At 37.6% G+C, this 18263-nt stretch overlaps 1 long non-coding RNA gene across 2 annotated transcripts; it reads left to right on the forward strand.

The window, feature by feature from the left end:
• Nucleotides 1-2543: 2543 nt before the first annotated feature.
• On the forward strand, nt 2544-11761 carry LOC149912686 (uncharacterized). Of its 2 annotated transcripts, XR_016462268.1 has the most exons (5): nt 2544-2646; nt 4794-4962; nt 6532-6650; nt 11433-11506; nt 11591-11761. It is a non-coding gene; the product is annotated as an uncharacterized LOC149912686 (long non-coding RNA). The 2 variants fall into 2 exon arrangements; XR_016462267.1 differs by lacking the exon at nt 6532-6650.
• Nucleotides 11762-18263: the final 6502 nt, after the last annotated feature.

The following is an 18263-nucleotide window of genomic DNA, read 5'->3' on the forward strand; positions in this document are numbered from 1 at the left end:
TAGGACAAGGGGAATGATTTTAAACTGAGACAGAGGAGGTTTAGGTCACATATTAGGCAGAAGATTTTCATACAGAGGGTGGCAAGATATTGGAACATGTTGCCCAAGGAGGTTGTGGAAGCCCCATCCCTGGACGCAATCAGGGCTAGACTGGACATGGCTCTGGGCAGCCTGGTTTAGTGGTTGGTGACCCTGCACATAGCAGGGTGCTTGAAACTAGATGATCACTGTAGTCTGTTTCAACCCAGGCTATTCCACTATTCTATGATCTATGACACATACTGGTACTGCACTGACATTTATTTGAGGAGCATGTAACTGATTCATTTGCCAAAACTTGTGTTCTTTGTGGCATTTTATAATCTACTTATGACACCCACATTGGTATGGTAGATATGACAAAAGGCAGGTAAACTCCAGTCTTTCCCCAGTAGCTACGAAACAGGATAATTAGATTAACCGAAAAACTGACATGTGTATTGAAGCATCAGAACTACTCTAAAGATGCAGACCATGCTGAACAAGCTGTCATAAAGGCCACAGTTTGGAAAATGTTCGTAATTTTACATCTTCCTTGTAGCATTTAGTTTTACTTTGGATCCAGTTCATAAAGTAGGAATTTGTCATTCTCTGCTCTGAGGATTTTTTGCAAGCTTATATCCTGTCACTATTATATTTATTACACCTTTATTAATCTAATTCTGCTCCTGAGTTGCATGCATAATTTTTCATCATGGAATAATTCTTCCTGTGGCCTTATAGGTCTGAAAATATGTTCTACAATTTTTTGCAGCTTCCTACATTACACCAAACCCTATTTGTATTGAAAGATGATATAAGCTTCAGTGTCTACTTCTGTTTGTGCTTTTAAAGAATCATAGAATCACAAGGTTGGAAAGGACCTGCAAGATCATCTAGTCCAACCGTCCTCCCACTACCATTGCTACCACAAGCTACTAAACCATATCTTGTAGCTCCTCATCCAGATGCCTCTTGAACACTGCCAGGGACGGCGACTCCATGTGAGAATCCTTCTTTGTTTTTTTGGCTGAAAGCTTGCTTCCTGAGGTATTTCTTGTGATAAGATTCTGATTGATGTATTGGGGAGGCAAGTGATGGGTGCTACCATATGACAATCAACATCACTTTGTGGACATTTAAAAGAAAATTCCTCCAGAGCTGCTTGCCTCTGGAAGAGTGCTTGCCTCTGGAAGCTGCTTGCCTCTGGAAGAGTGCCTCAGGAGTGTTTACTGGCAGAACATCTAGCCTGTGACTAACTAGCTCCAGCTTGGTATGGGAAAATTGTGTCCTGTGAAAAACAGGATGCAGGTGGGCACCCCTGCTCTCTCTTATCTGTTGACATAGACTGGAAGATGGAACAAAGGAGTTTCTGCTGAGATCCCCGAACCAAGAGTTGCCACTCCAAGGAGAGCTGACTCAACCACTTTGGATTTGAGCTGTCACTCCAAAAAGAGCTGACTCAACCACTTTGGACTTGTAAATAAGTTGGTACTACCACTGAAAAGTCATTGTCCTCAACGGAACAACAACGCCTGATGACCCACCACTACTGAAAATCAATGACTCAACTACAAAGCACACTGGATCCATGATGGTGACTATCTCCCTCTTGCTTCCTACAAAGATTCCTTGCTTCTTCTTTCCTATCTTTTCTATCGGCCCCCTTCCCTTCCCCATTACCCTAATTCATAATAATGACAGTCTTCCCCTTCCCTGATTAAGATTTGCAATAAACTGGTTGGACCAACATTTGAACTGTTGTTTCTTAATCTCACACCAGGTATACAGATATCAAAGAACCTCCTCTCTTCCTAGAAACTGGAGCAAGACGCTCCTCCACCTCCCTTCGGCAGGCCATCCCAGTACCTGACCACTGTCTGAGAGAAAAGGTTTTTCCTTATGTCTAATCTAAATCTCCTCTGGTACAACTTGTGGCCATTTCCTTGGGTCCTGTTTGTTGCCTGGGAGAAAAGACCATTGTTATTTAGTCACATACCAAGGATTTCAGAGTGGCCTGCTAATTAGAGTGTATCTTGCATCATCATCCTGTTTTCAGGTCACAAATACAATAACCATTAGTTAAAGGACCTGCCTCCAGCCAGGTGGAGAGGAGGAACAGTTGGGTTTGTTGGACTGTATGGATTTGATGGCCTGGCATATCAGAACCACATAAATATGAGGCTTTAAGGCTCACTGATGCACAATGTACTCTAATGCCATCAAGTTATGATGTGGACAGTGCTCTATTGTTCACCACTGGCCGACAAATTCCAGTCAGTCCTTGAGCAGCAGTTGCCCCACAGACAAACTCCCCAGTTTTATAGTTTCACACAATGTCATATGAGATGAAATATCCCTTTGGTCAGTGTGAGTCAGCTGTCCTGTTTCTGTGTCCTCCCACATCCTTGTGCCTCCCTAGCTCCCTCGCTGGCAGGACAAAACAAGAAGTTGAAACATCCTTAGGTTACTGCAGTGCTGCTCAGCAACAACTATGACATCATAGTGTTATCAACATTGTTTTCCTCCTAAAGCTGAAACATGGCCTCATTCCAGACACTATGAAGAAAATCACTCTGTCTCAGCTGAAAGCAGGACATTTGCATATTCTGTGCTGCTCAGAAACTGGTAAGAGAAATATTTTTCATTTAAAAAATGCACAAGTCATTCCCATTTCATTCAGGAGTTTCTAGTGAAAATAAGAAACAACAAACTCCTGTCTTCAGAAATTTCTTTCATAAAAAGACAATAACAATACTATGAAATACTCTTCTTCCAACATTAAAGCACCTCAGGGGTGCTGAGAAACAGTCATGAAAACAGTAATACCCCTTGCTGACTCAAGTCATTAATGAAAGGGAGGCAGGTTAAAGTTTCTACTCATCTTACAGAAGAAACAGCATTATAATGATACTCTGTATTTTGGGGCTATTCTATGTCTCTACAACCTAAATCAGAGATGTTTTGTAGGTTGCACTGTGCAGGATGAAGCTGGTCCTAAGCAAAGTTACACTATCACAAATAAGTAATTTCTAATACACGTTATCCATATTAAGCTATTGTTAGAGACAAACAATCAGGGCAGTTTGCACTGGACATCAGGCTAAATGGTTAAGTAGCACAAATTGCTGGGATCCTTTCTTTTCTTTCAGGATCCCGTGAAAGTAATGTTGGGTTTGACTGCAGTATCTTTGCTTCAAGTCTGATTAATTTCACTATGGTAATTTCAATATCAGAATAAATGAGTAAAGATATTCCCATATCTTTATGGGATATTACTAAATTGTGTGCTCCTAATTACTCAATTACTAAATTGTGTGCTCCAAAAGAGAAAAATTTGTAAATTCAAACAACACCTTGACCTGATTTATAAATGTAGATGTAACTATTTTCAAACACAATTTTTAGAGATAAATTTTCAATTATTAAAAAAAAATAAATCCAAATCCGTATTTCAGAGAAAAAAAAAAAAACTAAAAGAACTATATCAATTATATATGTATCAACTGCTAGAACTAACCAGAAAACACAACAAATAACTCAGTGTGCTTCTACAGAAAGTTGACTGTGAACTGAAGAAAGCATTTTCAGTTTTTGTTGTACTCCATATATGAAAACCAAAGGCTTCCACAAGGAAAATAAAGAATCTAAAAAAAAAAAGACAAAGTTGGAATGACTTTAGAAGCTTTTGAAAATTACTGGATATTTTTACCTGTCAAAATATTTATTTTCACTCAAGGTTTATGAATTACTGGATTATAATCTTCTTTAATGTTACTAGCAATTAACAGAAAGTACTGCCAGCAAAAGAAAGTCTCTCTCATCTTAGCCTGTCAAAACTTCATTTAATATTTCAGTTAAAATAGAAAGGTTGTTCTATGAAACTCTGTAGAAAACTGTTGTTACATTAGTTGGCCATGGTTATATATTTAAAGCAAGTCTATTCTCTATTCTCACCCAGTTACTGTACAAAGCATCCAATCCAGTCTCCACTATGTCACTCTTATTTTCAGAAAGAGATTCAAGAGGTGATGCAGTGAACATTCAGTGATCTTCTTCACTCACTTTAAGCTATTACTGGTACACTGGCATGTTATCTTGGCACTTGCATAGCACCAAATTATCCACTGACATCACACACAGCCCAAGAAAACAGAATATTCCACTGACGGTGTATTTCTGTTGTTACATATATTCAAAATTCAGCAATATCCATGCTTGCAAATGCCCTGTTACTTTTCACATGGCTGTCTGTTCCTGTTTCTGGCTTCTGCTGTTTGCATTGCTTCGGTAGAATAAACAGACATATCAAATATTCAAATCTCAGTCAGTGAGAGTGCTCATTTGCAGTCTGTGAGTGGAGAGTAAAGCATGTAGAAGCCATTTGGACTGCCTGGAAAAAAAGAGCAACAGTCAAGGCCTGGCAAGGTGTGTGGGAAAAGCTGCCAACAAGATGGGTTGTATATACTGGCACAGTTAGGAGGGACTTCAGGATTCATCAAGCTCCATTCTTCTGCCAGGGGCAGGGTTACCTCTCATTGGATCAGATCACCTAGGGCCCCATCCAACCTTGTTTTGATCGCCTCCAAAGATGGGGCACCCTCAACTTCTCTGGGCAGCTCTGCCAGGGCCTCAGTGCCCTCTGAGTAAAGAATTTCCTCTTGACAACTAAGAGGAGAGACCTAAATCTCTCCCCTTAAAACTCTTCCCCCTTGTCCTGTCACTAATTACTCATGTGAAAAATGTTTTCCCTTTTGTCTATAACTCCCTTTAAGTACCGAAATGCCATGGTGGACTCTCCCTGGAGCCTTCTCCTCACCAGGCTGAACTAGCACATCTCCCTCAGCCTTTCTTCACAGGAGAGGTGATCCACGCCTCTGATCACCCTCATCACTTTCTTCTAGACACACTTCTGCATCTTTGTAATACACACCAAAATGACAGGTAAGATCCAGAAAACAATAGAACTAGGATTTGTTGTTCTTTTTTTGTTTGGTTGGTTAATGTAGTAGGTTTTTTTTTTGTGTGTGTGTGTGTGTGTAGTTGTTTTGGCTTTGTTTTGAATTTGCTTTATTTTTTTTTTTATTTATTTTTGTACAAAGCTGTCCCCTAGATGTGTAACATGAAGACTTGTTACATTTCTAGGAAAACAGTCTCACTGATATACTGTAACTGATTTACAAACACATGTCCTGCTGCATTTATCCTACAAGAATCTTTATCAGGAAAAAAAACAAAAAACAAAAAACAAAAAACTCTTGGAAACATATGATCATGGATACTAAAAAGGGATGCATTAATAGTAAAAGCAAGTCAGGAATGATCTTTAAAGATAACTCAGTTCTGTCTCTCCTATCTCTCAATTGTAATTACTCAATTGTAATTCCAGTGGTTCCTTTTGTTGCTAACAAATGTAGGCACTCTTCTGGATATATGTGATACTGTACAATCAGCTAAACAATTCTGAGGACATAATGGCCCAGGAAAATTTGATCTGCTCAACCCTAGACCCTATTTCTTGCTCCAAAATATAGAGCAGGATGGATAAAATGAGGTTTAGAAGTGTGAATTAAGATGTGAAACTGAATGCCAGTACTTTCTCTTACTCTATACCATCACAAATATTCTCCACATTCTGCTTAGCATACTGCAGTAAACACATCATGAAAGGCAGCAAAAATAAAAATCCCATAGTTTCTTGAAATGTAAAGCACTGTAAATAGAACCTTACATTTTACATGAACTGATTTTTTTCTTTTCTCATAACCTAAAATAATGAGATATGTTGGTTTTATCAGAGCTCAGAATAATAAGGTCTGTTTAATGTAAAAGAATATTTATTATTTGAAGGCCATGAATATGATAGGGCATGTTTCTTATTTTCCAAACAGAAAAATCTTGTTCACTTCAACTTTTATTACTGTGTTTCTTAGTGATTGCTAAAATTGGGTTATACTTAAAAAAAAAAAAAATGTTCTATGAGTTAAACTTCTTCCAGGATGACAAGTAGCTTAGTGTATTTCTCAAAAGACATGTATAGGTCTTGACACTAAAATATTTTGAAGGGCCATTCCTTACTTTAATTTAGTACCAGGATTTTGTTACTGACAGGACCACCATAAGAAAACATCAGAAAAAGGGCAAGGATATGGACTACACACTCACATACAGATAAAAGTAAAATATCTTTATATGACAAAGATCTGTCATACGTTATCTTCCCTTTCCTTTACAACTTAGTACATAAAATCATACCTAAAACATATCAGAAAAACTCCCAGACATCATCCTCCTTATCTCAATACCTTATTGAACTTCATTGTGTTGTGCCTTACAGCACATTTCAGTTCAGCAAGAAGAATGCCACACAAGATAAATATATTTAATACTTTTTTTTCTGATAAGAAAGTACAGGTCAGAGACATAACACATAGAATCATGGAATCATAGAATAGCTTTGGTTGAAATAGATCTTGAAGATCATCCAATTCCAAACCTCTGTGCTGTTGACAGGATTGCCACCCATCATATCAGGCTGCCTAGAGCCCCATCCAACCTGGCAGTGAACATCTCCAGGGATGGCGCATCCAGCTTTCCTGGGCAGCCTGTGCCAGGGCCTCACCACACTCCAGGTAAAGAATTTCTTTCTAGGCAGTTCCCTCTTGTCTTGTCACAGTCACATTGTGTACAAAGTCAGTCTCTCTCCTGTTTATAAACTCCCCTCAAGTACTGGAAGGATTGAATGTCTTCTACCTGGAGCCCCTCCAATTCTCCAAGCTAAACAAGCCACCTGGCTCTACATTTTATTGTGGCTTTTTTTTTTTTTTTTTTCAGCCCTCTGAGTATCTTTGTGGCCCTTCTCTGGACCTGTTCTAACAGCTCCAAAATCTTCTTGTGCTGGGGCCCCAGATCTGGATACAGTACTTTAGATGGGCCATCTCAAGAGCAGAGTAGAGGTGGAAAATCCTCTTCCTCTCCCTGCTGCCACTCCTCTTTTGATGCAGCCCAGAATATTGTTGGGTTTCTGGGCCACAAGCACATGCTGCTGGCTCATTTCTAGGTTTTTGTCCAGCAGAACTCCCAAGTCTTTCACAGCAGGGCTACTTTCAACTAGTTCTTCTCCCAGTCTGTACTCAGACCTGGGATTGCCTCGACTCATGTGCAACACCTTGCACTTGGCCTCGTTGAACCTCATTAGTTTAAGATGAGCCCCTTTTCAAGACGGTCCAGGTGCCTCTAGATGGCACCCCTTCCTTCTGTTGTGTCAGCTGCACCACTTAGCTTGGTATCATTAGGGAACTTGGTGAGTGTGCATTATATTTCACTTTCTACATCCTTGATAAAGATGTTGAAGATGCCCCAGGACATCCTTGGAGGACACCAATGTCCTTGGTGTCACCAATGGGAACACCATTTATCACTGGCCTCCACCTGGATATAGGACCACTGACCACAACCCTCTCTCTGCAACCATTCAACCAACACTTTATTTACTAGATAGTCCAGTCTTCAAATCCATACTTCTCCAATTTAGAGGTAAAGATGTGGTGCAGGACCACGTCAAATTCAGGTAGATGATGAGAATTGCTTTTTCTTTGTCTACTGATGTCATCACTCCATCATAGAAAATCACCAGATTGGTCAGGCATAGTCTGCCTGTGATGAAGCCATGCTGGCTGTCTCAGATCACCTTCTGATTTCACATGTCCCAAACATGTCCTTCAGGAGGACCTATGTTAACATTTTCCCCTTCTTATTATAAGCTAGTGTAGTTTTCTATTTAGAAACATTTAGTACATTGACCAACTGTACACTTGCATACCAAAGTTCAGTTCATACACTGAGGTAAACAGTGTTTAGCTTATGGTTTTATAAGGAGATATAATTTCAAGGTGTTAATTGTTGTTGACAAAGATGATAGTTTACGGGTAGATCCAAATCAACTTCGTGTTTAGGCTGTCAGGGATCATTTAGAGTTCAGAATAGGGCAATAAAGATGGTCATGGGCCTGAAGCATCTCCCATATGAGGAAAAGCTGAGAGACCTGGGCCTATTCAGCCTGGAGAAGAAAGGACTGAGATGAGATCTGATCAATGCTTATAAATATCTAAAATGTTGGGCACAATTAGATGAGACCAGACTAGTGATAGAACAAGGAGCAGTGGCCAAAAACTTGGACATAGGAAGTTCCACACAAATATGTGGAAGAATTTCTCTACTGTGAGGATGAGAGAGCACTGGAACGGGTTGGCTGGATAGGTTGTGGAGTCTCACTCTATGGAGATATTCAAGACCCATTTGGATGCCTATTTGTGTGATCTGTGCTGTTTTACCTGCTTTAGCAGGGGATTAAATTCAATGATTCCTCAAGGTCCCTTCCACCCCCTGAAATTCTGTCATTCTGAGCTTTTCTTTGAATAACTTTCTAAAGCTACTTAGAAATTAAAAATAAAATAAAATAAAATAAAATAAAATAAAATAAAATAAAATAAAATAAAATAAAAAATTCCTGAAAAGTCATTGACTTTCAGTAGTTTTATTTTTAATTATTTGAAGTAGACATTTCTATTTATTCCTTTCCTTCATCCACTATATTAAGTATGTTCTTGTTAATTTTTATTTATTTATTTATTTTATTAGGCAGTAATTTATAAAGCTATTTTATGGACAGTATTTTATATTCAAATATTCCAACTCATTTTCCCAATTGGATAGACCATTTGATTTTCTTTACTAAAACTCTTGAGAGATAGAAGGGTAAATGATAATAAGGAACAAGTGTTCTTTGTCATTTTCTGCACCTTCTTTCTGCATATCCAAGAGTGAAGTGATGAGACTGATACTCACTTAAACTTTTGTGCATTTTATAGCAGCTTTGTACAGCTGTCCTCAGCATCTGATATTAAAATTGTCAACTTTATCAAAGCTAATTTCAGTGTAGTATATTAATGCAATTGCAGATTAAACCAATCAAAGCATTATCACATTTATCATGTTATCTTAAATGTATCATGATACTGCCTGTAACTGATTTTAAATAAATTGATTTTCACATAAGGTTTCATTAAGTATGTTTAATTGTCTTCATTAGCTAAGACAATTTGAAATACTTAACAATAAAGAAATTATTAAAGCTTAAAATATTCACAATGAAAACTTAATGAATGTGTTAATTAAATATTTAGATTAAATTTCTGCAATGCTATATAAATATTTAATTATCTCCTGCAAATACGAAGATTCACTAGATTGAAATATTTTATGCTAAAGGGAGGTCAGAATATGTGGCTAAACAGTGCAGTTAGTGGCATAAGAAGCTTAAATCTCTACTTTACTTATTAGAAAAAGTGGAAGTGACTAAAAAAACAATCAACTAGTTACGATAAGAGAACCTGCAGCACTCTGATGATCACTAGGACAATTTCAATGGACATGTGCTATACAGAGACGTTCTATTTTATGAATTTTAAGGTCTGGTGGAACATAAATTTCACAGTTATAAAATATAAACATAAGATTGAAATAAATACTGTGCTAAGAATTTACAAAGCACTTCATGCTTTATGTAAGATGACATCTCAGAGGAAAAGAAACCTTGTCTCTTTTAAGGCAGATGAAAATTCATATAGGAAAATAGTAAGGGGAAATAAATATATAGCACACAATAAAATACTGATTATGGAACTTGCAGATAAGCATCACAACAGAGAAGTGAGGATACACTGCTGGTATAAATTCTTCTAGTCTTCTAGGAGGGTTTACTTTGGTAGTTCATGGAAAACAGCCTTAATCATAGCTATTGCTAAATCAGCAGTTTTGGGAAACATTGCTTAGTTTCTGCTCAAAGGCACTGCTTGAAGTATCTGTGTATAATGCATTGTTATTGCCTCCATGTTGTTATTCTTCTTCATGAAGGCTCCAGCACTCAGATTCCTACTCCTGACTTTTCTGAAACCATTTTACAAACGAAGTAGATTCTCAGAACATTCTCTGAAAACTGTCCAGAATTTTTCCCCATGAAGATTACAGATTTGGATTCATTTTCCACCAATCATGCCCAGATTTTCCACCATCACAGTTCCCTTCATGCCAAGCAAGTACGTTCTAGACTGGGTTTTGTAAGACCTGCTGGGAAGAGCAAGCCTTTATTTATGTCAGCGGAGGAATGGAGAATGCAGGACAGCTGTGTTGACAGCCAGAGCTATGGCAAGATAAGGCAAGAAGAGGCAAGATAAAGCAAGGAGTAATAACATGCAAGGGCTTTGAAGGTGGGAACTTGCTCTACCAAGTGGTGTTATTGTGTATCTTTGTGTCTTTGTGTCTGTAGTTTCCATGGAAATACAGAGAAAGCATTATTTTCAGAGTGACCAAAATATTTAGTTGCAAGAGCGTCATTATAATTAGTTTTGAATTATTCTGTTGCCACTAGCAGGAGGTGAGATCATTGTATTTTTTAACTTCTTAAACTGATTTTCATCAGCTTTATTCAGAATGCAGTTTTTAGATTAATGGTAAAAAAATGAATTACATTAAATTAATCCTGTCAGTAAATCACAGATTAAGTTTTGCAATGATAATTTCGTGTTTTGTGTAATAATAATTAATTGATTGCATTTTTTAGGATACAGAAGATTTATTTATAACTCATTTGTGAGTTATTCCGTTAGATGAGGTACTTGAGAAAAAAAAAATTCATAACGCTGGTCACCAAAGTGTGTGAAACTAAGGATTACAAATTTTCTTAGATTTTCTAATGGAAGAAAGAAGTAGAGAGGGCAGAAATAATATAGAAAAAGAAGGACTGGGAATATCTCTTTTCAACCTTGTAATTATTAAGAACTTTTTAAAAAAATATTATTTTTTTAATCCCATGGGGAAATTTTGTTGAGTAATAAGATCTGTGCTTTTCTAAAGGTACATTTTTAAAGTCAGGATATTGTTTTCTTTTGTTATAGTCCATTGGTAACCTCTACCTGAGTTTCAGATTCAAATCTGTGCATTGCTAATTATATTCTTGATTCTTAACTATGAGAATATTTGGGAAAATAGCAAAGGAGAGCGAAACAAATGATTTAAAGTGGAAAAGCAAAGAAAGAACAATTTAGATGTGTGGAGATGCACTCTCCCTGCCCCATCCACACTCCCACTCAGCTCTCTCATCCAGACTGGCCTCGCATGGAAAGGCAATAAGCCACAGTACGATAAAGACCCCAATCTGCCTCAAACTAAGGGGGAGCAGAAATAACTGAGAGCAGATTCCCAGTTCAGCAGCTGAGGACTGACTGAGCATGTATCTAAAAGGGATCTATGGCTATTAGTCAATGATATTATCCCACAGATAGTGAACAGCTCAAAAGCCCCTTTAAGCATCATGCATAGCAATTGGCTGCATAACAGGATCTCTCCTCCAGCAGGGGTGCTTCTCAAGATTACGTGCAGAAATCCTTTACACCTTGATGTTTAGACACCTTATCAATACAAATCCTTGGTAAGTGACTAATAGCTTGTTTTAGGCTTTGTTAGCTTCACTAAAATCACGTCTGAGTTTGACTGTGCATGTTTAATCCCTTAGGCTTAAAGTACTGACCACGTCTGGGACTAGGAGTGGATCCAGCTGCACGTAGGCTACTTGTCTCTATGGTTCATGGAGTTTATGAAGTGTGAGGGTCCACTCTGAACCTCTCAGCAGGAGGGCCTCCTATATCTGTGTGTTTATTCTCTACAAAATAAATGATCAAGTGTATCCAGCTATCTCCAATTTGTTAAGTCACTGTTAAATTACTAAATTATATCTATATTATGATAGTATATTCACTTCTGTTTCTATTTTATAAACGAAGTGTATAGTGTAGTTGGTTCCATCTGCAGCAAGACAGGATTAGCTAAAATAACCACATTTTTAATGTAAACTTTAATTTTTTAGTAACAAAGAACAAGCTAAGGATTCTAGGGGAGTATCACCGTCAATGTGAGAATTGATGCCAGGGAAGATCATTCGTTGCTGTTTGTATAAGATGAGAGTTCATAAGAAGCCATAGCCAACAAGAAGACACAAAAAACAGTTGTAAATCAGCTGCCATTGCATACTGTGTTTCTTAAACAACTGTTTCATAAACAAGGAAAATATCTGATGTGTTAAATACATGCAACATAACTTTGTAAATATGCACACTGAATAGACTATATTTCTAAACATACTGATTATTTGGTATAGAGTGACACAAATAATCTGAAACCAAAATGGAAAAGAGTAAGATTTAAATAATTTGCAAGAACCATTTCATAAGGTAAAACTGTTTAAAAAATGAGGTTGCATCTGAGATTTGACACTTGCAGTGAAATTATCTTTCTCTAACTGCTCAACTGGATTTAATTTATTCAGAAATGGCTTATGTGCTTTAGGTTTTTCTAAATCTGCAATAACATTATTTAAGAAATCAGATTTTGTATTACCCTGAATCATACTTTATTAAAACCACAAGGATTCACTTCTTTCATGTACTGATTTTCCATAGTCAAATCTGTAGTAGTCATGGTACTTAAGAAGAAATTAGGAACCCCGTTACCTACTTCTGTTAGTGAACAATATGTCTTTTCATAATGGTTTTTTTTTGTTTGTTTGTTTGTTTTGTCATTAATAAGAATATGCACCATTCTGTCTTGCATTTCAGCAGTTTCACATCCTTTTCTATAACAGCGTTCTAGTGTTTGACATTTAGTTTACAGTATAAACGTGCAGCCCAAGAATGACAAGTTTGATACAAAATGCTTATGTGATTACATAGTTCAAGCATTTTAAAAATGTACATTATGCAGCTGTCAGATGTCCATTTTTGAGAATAAGTCTGACAAAACTCATGTTTGATAAGTAACACAAGAGAAGTGAAAATTTCCCTTCTAATCCATTAGTCAGTGACAGACAAGATTTCCTGTGCTTCATTTAATCTCCCATCTGCCATTGTGAAATGAGCCATGCTGTTTAAATAGAAGGAACACTACACAACTCAAAAAATTCTCGTGATCCTGAGAAACCTGGGCTTCATTCTTCATGACAGATCTTGTATGTTAGCAGAGTTCTGCCTTCTTAAAGGTACCTGAAGAATGACTAGCCCTCTCCCACACAATCAAAATTATCCAGAACTAACATAGTCTTAAACACTGGAATTCTGAGAATGCCTCTGTGTGTTTCTGTCATTCGTCTGTAAAACAGGCAAAAGAAGGACGCCAGACAAATTATCAGCTAGAAGTAGAGCTTTGATTATTCCTGTTAAGTATATCAAAAAGCTTTGGCCAAAAACATATACATGTGTGTGTGTGTGTGTGTGTGTGTGTGTATGCATGTATAAATATATATATATATATACACACACACACATATATATGTATAAAAATTCACAGGGAACACATAGTAATCTATTCAGGATGCCAAATCTTTACATTCCTTGAAAGACAGATGCTGATCAGGAGTACCTGGGTGACCTCATTGTATATGAGCCATTTTGGTTCAAAATACTGCTCTGAAAATGGCATTTAGATTTTTTTTTTTTGTCCCCCTAGTTTCCAGATAAGCAAGTCAGTACCACTGTGGGGACAGGCCACTAAGAAGTCATGACTGACATTATTTCACAGATCATCAAATTGCAGCAGCATTGATGCTACCGGAGTGGAAAAAAACTAGTATTTAATTGGAAGTAATGCTGGTTTTGAAAGAGAAGCATTTCACCTTCTTTCACTCCTAGCCAATAAACAAAACTTTTTTTATTACTATTTTAATCAATGAGTTAAAAACTCTCATAGATAAATTTATCTTTTGGTCTTAATCCTGCAATTTATTTCTGTAATATTTAAGTGTGGAAAAAACATCATGTATGACAACTTTGAAATTGTCATATATGATTACAAAGAACAATTTCAAGAACTGTAGTACTTTTCTCTAAAATATATTGAAAAGATAATTTGTGGGTTTTTTGTTTGTTTGTTTGCTTTGGTGTTGTCATTTTGTTGTGATTTTTTTTTTTTAATAAGGAATCAATGTGCAAAATGCATTTTAAATTATCTCACTCTTTTTAGAGATGTCACTGACAAGTTAAAAACTGAATACGACTCATGAGGGCACAATTTGTTTTTAGAAAAATACATAAGCTTCAGAACGTACTTCATTAGAATAGAAATACGTTCTGCATCTCTGAAAATTAAATGCTACCTCTTTAAAATTTAGTCTGTACTTTAAGATTCTTAGAACTGTAATGAAGAACTCAAGAAGTTCATACATAGTACTGAACAGTTTTGTATTTGATTCATTTATTTATCAAATTCACTTGTTGTACTGAAACAAGTGTCTTCCCATCATCCATTAGCCACCAAGTATTTTAAAATCATCTCCATCTCTCCTGATGTATCTGTCTCATGACATTTAATTATTTAATGAAGCTAGTCAGGTTAAAGCAGAACTGAAAGGTTAAATATATAGTTGTTTATTATTATTATTATTTTTTAATTATTTTACAATCCTAACTAGGATTTGGGAAGAGTGCTCTAAGAAAGATGCTGCTTTACTTCACATTCACTAAAAAAGGAATCCATAAAACCCAACTCTTTTTTTTCATTTATTGCTGTTTCAAACCATTTCACACTACTTTACACTCCATTTACTCTCTCATGTTTTTTGTCTTAGCTCCAGAAAACATTTCCACTGAATGTTTAGAATGTTTAGAAAGTTGAAAGAGAAAAGTACTTTTATATGCTCCTGTGTTTAATTAGAGGAGGAAAAGAAAAGAAAAGAAAAGAAAAGAAAAGAAAAGAAAAGAAAAGAAAAGAAAAGAAAAGAAAAGAAAAGAAAAGAAAAGAAAAGAAAAGAAAAGAAAAGAAAAGAAAAGAAAAGAAAAGAAAAGAAAAGAAAAGAAAAGAAAAGAAAAGAAAAGAAAAGAAAAGAAAAAAAAGAAAAGAAAAGAAAAGAAAAGAAAAGAAAAGAAAAGAAAAGAAAAGAAAAGAAAAGAAAAGAAAAGAAAAGAAAAGAAAAGAAAAGAAAAGAAAGAAACAGTAGAACTGGGAGATAGAGAAACAGCTATATCTTCTTCAGTCAAAACCATTCTGTCAACTCCAAATATATCATGGAGATATCTGAAAACTTTTGAAAGAAGATACTGCAATTATTTAACTTTAGAAATACAGAATATTTATGTGCATAAGTTAGTGTTAACCAATGACATACACATTTGCTTCTTTTTGCAGTAGCTGGAATGTGATTATGTCAATGGAAACATGACTGTGGTTCTAATTCCGAACTTCAGCAGGGAGCTGGAGTCTGTCTGTAATTAAAATAGAATCAGCAAGTAAGTGTTATAACAACAGATATGTTTTAAAAATATATTTTTAAAGTTCTATTTAAAGAATGATTTTAAAAGTGAGATCTTTTTCCAACAGATTTTTTAGTAACAATCTAGAAATTCAGGAAACAATGAATCTGAATTTTGACATTAAAACATTGTTCTACTTATGAATAAGGACAGAAGGTCATCAAATGACATTTTAGTAACTACTCCTAAGTTTACAGTTAAAAAACAGTATCTAAGCACATTAGACTTCAATTGAAAAAAATCTGCAGGGAAAAAAAAAAAATGTTAGGCTGCAATAATGAGCATAAAGGATCAACTGATACATTTTGAGGTTGTAGGTTATTAAGTCCATATCAGAACAAAAGCAGAATCATAGAATCATAGAACCATTTGCATTCAAAGAGACCCTTAAGGGCCATCTAGTCCAACTCCCCAGCAATTAACAGGGACACCTGCAGCTGGATCAGGTTTCTCAGTGCCAGCCTGAACTTGAATGTCTCCAGGCATGGGCACCCATCACCTCTCTGGGCATGCTAGTGCTTCACCACCTTTAGTGTAAAACTTTGTTCCTTATATGCAATTTAAATCTCCCCTCTCTTAGTTTGAAACCATTTCCCCCTGTCCTATCACAATAGATTTTGCTAACTAATCTATCCCTTTCCTTCTTATAGCCTGCCTTTAGATATTGACAGGCTTCTATCAGGCTTCTCTGGAGCCTTCTCTTCTCCTGGCTGAACAATCCCTGCTCTCTCAGCCTGACCTCGCAGGAGAGGTGTTCCATTCCTTGGATCATTTTTGTGACCTTCCTCTGGATGTGCTCCAACTGGTCCACATCCCTCCTGTACAGAAGACTCCACATGTGGACGCAGTACTCCAGGTGAGGTCTCACCAGAACAGAGGGGCAGGATCACCTCCCTCACCTTGCTGGCCATGCTTCTTTTGATGCAGCTCAAGATACAACTATTTTTCTGGGCTGCAAGGATACATTGCTAACTCATGTCCAGCTTGCTCTCCACCTCCAGAAAGTACCTCCAGGTCCTTTCTGCAGGTATTCCGTCCATATATCTGCCAGCTTGTACTAATAGTGGGACTAGCCACAACCCAGGTGCAAGATACTGCATTTGAATTTATTGAAACTCATGATGTTCACCTGAGCCCGCTGCTGAAGCCTCTCCAAGTCTCTCTGAATGTCATCCTGTCCTTTGGTTGTGTCGATCGCACAGCTTGATGTCAACCACAAACTTGCTAAGGGTGCACTCGAATCCACTGTTGATGTCATTGATGATGTTACAGAACACTGGTCCCACTACTGACCCATGGGGGACACCACTTTTTCAATGATCTCCATCCATGGATATCGAACCATTGACCATCACTCTCTAGATATGATCTTGCAAACACTTCCTCATCCACTGAACAGTCCACCCTTATCTTTCCAGTCTGGAGAGAAGGATGTTACGCGGGATCATGTCAAACACCATACTGAAGTCCAGACAGGTGATATCAGTGGCTCTTCCATTGTCCACTGATGCAGTTATGCCACCATAAAAAGTGACAAGGTTGGTTGCCCTTAGTGAAGTCATGATGCTTGTCCCATGTCACCTCCCTGTCTTTCATATGCCATAGCATATCTTCCAGGAGGATCTGCTCCATGATCTTCCCCAGCACTGAGGTGAGGCTGACAGCTCAGTAGTTACCTAAGTCACTCTTTCTACTCTTCTTAAAAATGGGTGCTATCTTGCCTTTTTTTCAGTCATCAGGGACTCCACCTGACCTCTGTGACTTTTCAGACATCATTGAGAATGTCTTGGTGGCTCCATCAGCCAATTCCCCTAGGACTCTGTGATGCATCTTATAAGGACTTACAAATGTTCAGCTTCCTCAAACAGACACAAATCTGATCTTATCTTACAGCAGGTGGGGCATTGCTCCTCCAGTTCCCACCTTCTGAACCATTTGCTTGAGAGCTGTTTATAAAGCAGTCACTAGTGAAGACTGAGGCAAAAAGGTTTTTGAGTACCCCAGCTTTCTCCTTGTCTGTGGTTACCACCTATCGCCTACCTATTGCTCACTATGGAGGTTTGCCCAGGACTGGACTTTCCTTTTCTGGTTGATGTACCTATAGAAGTCTTCCTTGTTCTTTATTATATCTCCTACCAAGTCCAGTTCCGTTTGCGTCTTGGTCTTCTTGCCTCCATCTCTACACAGCCAACAGCATCCTTGTACTTCTCCTAGGCTACCTGTCTCTGCTTCCACTGCCTGTGCGTTTTCTTCTTGCTCTCCAGTTTGACCAGCAGATCCTGTTTCAGCCATGCTAGTCTCTTGTCTTCTTTTCCTAACTTCCTACCCCTGGGGATGGAGACCTCTTGTGCCCTAAGGAAAGCTTCCTTAAAAATCTGCCAGCTCTACAGTGCTCCCTTGTCTTTGAGAACAGTTTCTTAGAGGGATTTGTTGACTAGCTCTCTGAGGAGCTGGAATTTGGCTGTCCTAAAACTTAGCCTTTTAATCTTTGTCTGATAATCCTCAGGAGTGTGAACTCCAACACTGCATGGTTGCCAAGGCCCGGCCAGCTTCCAATCCTGATGTCACCAGTAATTCACTCATGTTGGTGAGCCACAAGTCCTGCACTGCATTCCCCCACAGTGGGGCTGTCTATTACCTGGCTTAGGAATTTATCCTTGAGACGTTCTAGGAATCTCCTGGATAGCCTACAGCTCATTGTTACACTTTTCCAGCAGATGTTACGGAAGTTGAAGTTCCCCACCAGGACAGAAGCCTATGACTGTGATGCTTCTTGTAGCTGGATGATGAAGGCTTCATCAATAGGCTCCATTTGATCAGGCAGCGTGTAGTAGATCCTAACCAAATGTCTCCCTTTGTTTCCCTGGTCTCTCCACAGGCTTTCAGCTT

Source organism: Phasianus colchicus, chromosome Z (genome assembly GCF_987193195.1).
Source record: "Phasianus colchicus chromosome Z, bPhaCol1.hap1.1, whole genome shotgun sequence".
Lineage (NCBI taxonomy): Eukaryota > Metazoa > Chordata > Aves > Galliformes > Phasianidae > Phasianus > Phasianus colchicus.